This window comes from Helianthus annuus, chromosome 3 (genome assembly GCF_002127325.2).
Source record: "Helianthus annuus cultivar XRQ/B chromosome 3, HanXRQr2.0-SUNRISE, whole genome shotgun sequence".
NCBI classification, from domain to species: domain Eukaryota; kingdom Viridiplantae; phylum Streptophyta; class Magnoliopsida; order Asterales; family Asteraceae; genus Helianthus; species Helianthus annuus.
The window spans coordinates 171,359,773-171,362,806 of record NC_035435.2 but is presented as its reverse complement, the minus strand read 5'-3'; the positions used below and the strand labels follow the sequence as shown (position 1 = coordinate 171,362,806).

Sequence of the window (3,034 nt, the reverse complement as noted above, 5' to 3'; positions counted from 1 at the left end):
GAATTAGCTAATATACGCTTTCATTTTATCCGTGACATAAATTCACCCTTAGAATTACTAACAAGTGTTGTGTTTTCCGTTGCATCGCGAATTTGGTTTTGGTTATGGCTCAAAGCCGAACCGCCCTTACATAGCCCTAAACTCACCAACCTAAGTGATATGTTTCCCGCCGCATCGCGTGGGTAAAAGACTAGTATATATATATATATATATATATATATATATATATATATATATATAGAGTGGGGATCCTACGGAAAGTGTGTTTTTCCTAAAAAGTGTAAAAAGTCATAAAACACAATAATTTCAAACATAAAACACACCTAAAACTCACAAATAATAGAATGAATATTACTAAAACACCATATTCAAATTCTAATAGTCCATAAAAACTTCAAACACACCATCGTAGAACTATGAATATAAAACACACAATGCTAAACAACATAAAACACAATAATATTTGTCATTCCACAATCAGAGTCTTAACATCTAAAACACAACACAAAACCCACATACATGATGTTTTAGTAATCTTCATCATATTATTTGTGGGTTTTTTGTGTGTTTTATTGTTGACATTATGGTGTTTTATGACTTTTTACACTTTTTAGGAAATTTAGACTTTCTGGCCAACTCCTATCATATATATATATATATATATATATATATATATATATATATATATATATATATATATATATATGGCTCGTTTTAAAAGAGAAACACCACGAGTTGTAAGAACCGTGAGAACTTGTTGTTCCTGCGCGAGTTGGGCCAAATTATTTTTACACAAATGTAGATGAAAAACATTATAAACACATCTGTAAAAAAAGTAAAAAAAAATTGTTGAGTCGATAGTTTTGACTGATACAAGTTTTTTTTTACGCGCTGGTATAATTTTTGCACGAAGATAAATATTCTTTTTTACGCCTCATGTAAATATGGGTATGCGGCATTTTTTTTAATTGTTTTTACTAAAACAAATGATTTTTTTATGACTTTTGAGAAAAAAATCAGAAAAACCTTTTGGATGACCTAGTTGTCACGATTCTCACAACTCAAGGTCCATCCCTATATATATATACATACGTTCATACATAGAGCAACTTTTGTTTAATATAATATATATTTAGTGCATAATAAATATTGTTAGAGATAGAATTGTGAATTGTGATACGATTAACTTAATGCTATATGTTTTTTTTCCAAATTAATGTATGTAATGCATGATCACCTCTCCTATCCATAATTTTAGGGATCATGTTAACTGCGTGATGTTATTCATTTAGTATGCATGTTTAACTATCGTAATACTAAACGCTTAATATTTATGCAATCCTCTATAAATAACAACAAAAGATAACGATCTTAAACAGGTTAAAATGAGGATGCCGATGAAACGTTCACTTTCATTACATTTTTTGTGTATAAAATTGATTATGATCGTTGCCATCATCACTTCTGGTGTCAATCTTAATTCTCTTTGTAGTTTTTCTAAAAGAAATTTCAATATTTTCTACATCTTTTTTTTTGTTGAAATTTTTAATATTTTCTACATCACTTTACTTTGTATGTTTGGTAGTGAATTGTGATATTAATTATTGTTGGTTTCTAATTTGCAGTGATGACAAAAAGCAGTAGTATTGACGAACACTCAATTGCCTCTCAAAAATGTACCACAGAAAATTGGAGAAGTAACAAATTCAAGGGGAATTGCCGTTACAATTCAGAAAATGAAATAAAATGTAATGATACCTGTAAAGGTGAAGGTGCAAAAAAAGGATATTGTGTGAATGGCGGATGGTGTAATTGTTTCTGCCCGACTGGTTAATTGATGGATATGATCATCAAAATACTATTTTACTTATGATTTGAATAAGTTGTTAACATATTAACGGGTTAAACAATATTAGATATTTTAAAATACAAGTTTTACATGTGGTATAATATGAGATTATATTCTTATCTAGATATGAACCAACTACCACAAATCATAAGTTGTTATATGATTCTTGCCCATAACTTATGACACTATTATAAGTTTGAATATTTCAAGCATCCAAATTAAGTTTGTCACACATAATCATAGAAATATCCAACAAGGTTCAAATAATATTCAAAAGATAAAAGTCATAAACAATAATCCATTTAATTTAATTACTATGTATGTGTCTTCAACCCTTAGTCCACTCATACTTGTGTAGTTGTATCAAGCCGCAAAAAGATTTTGGGTCAACAATGAGTTGGTGAATAGATCTTAGTTTTTGGAAAACAAATATTTTAGTTTATTAATTTATTAAAACAAGTAACATGCAACTTTAAGTGTTTATGTGATATTCATAATCATCCAACAAATCCAATAATACCACAATTTCCAACAGTGCACCACAACCACATGTGATAACGGAACATTACATAATGAAACAATGATAACGAAAAAATATGACACAAAGACCGAATCGAAGTTCAACCCATGGCCGTGGGGAACCGGCTTGGTGGATCTACACGGAACAATATGACACAAAGCGAGTAACAAGTAGATACATTTATATGAAACAAGTTTATGAAATATAAGGGACAAATAACGTAACACATAATGACACTTTGAATTGCATGTTAATGTTAGGAACAAATGAAGCAAATGAAATAAGGACAGTTAATGCACCCCAAAAAATTTAAGTGATAAAACGGGGAAAAGTAAATATCTACTCACAGTTTCCTGTCCTTTTTAGCCTTAAGTAAAAATCGCACGAGTGAAGTGTTCGAGGAAAGATTCATAAAACAAATAGTCACCCTAAAAAAATATAACACCAAAAATACTAAACAACCAAAATACCAAAACTATATAAAATCAATATACATCATATACTTATGGCTTTTGTCTAATTAAAAATTATAATTAATACTATTATCAACCACTAAATCAATATATGTAACTAGATAGCCGTTTAGCAAATATATATTAATCCTACTAGTCACTAAAAATATTTACTAGGTCTACAAACAAAATATATATCTAACTTAGTCCAAA

The 3,034-nt window shown here is 29.1% G+C and overlaps 1 long non-coding RNA gene across 1 annotated transcript; it reads left to right on the top strand.

The window, feature by feature from the left end:
- Positions 1-1,344: 1,344 nt before the first annotated feature.
- Positions 1,345-1,966, top strand: LOC110928345. Its single transcript, XR_002586306.2, has 2 exons — positions 1,345-1,467; positions 1,626-1,966. It is a non-coding gene; the product is annotated as an uncharacterized LOC110928345 (long non-coding RNA).
- Positions 1,967-3,034: the final 1,068 nt, after the last annotated feature.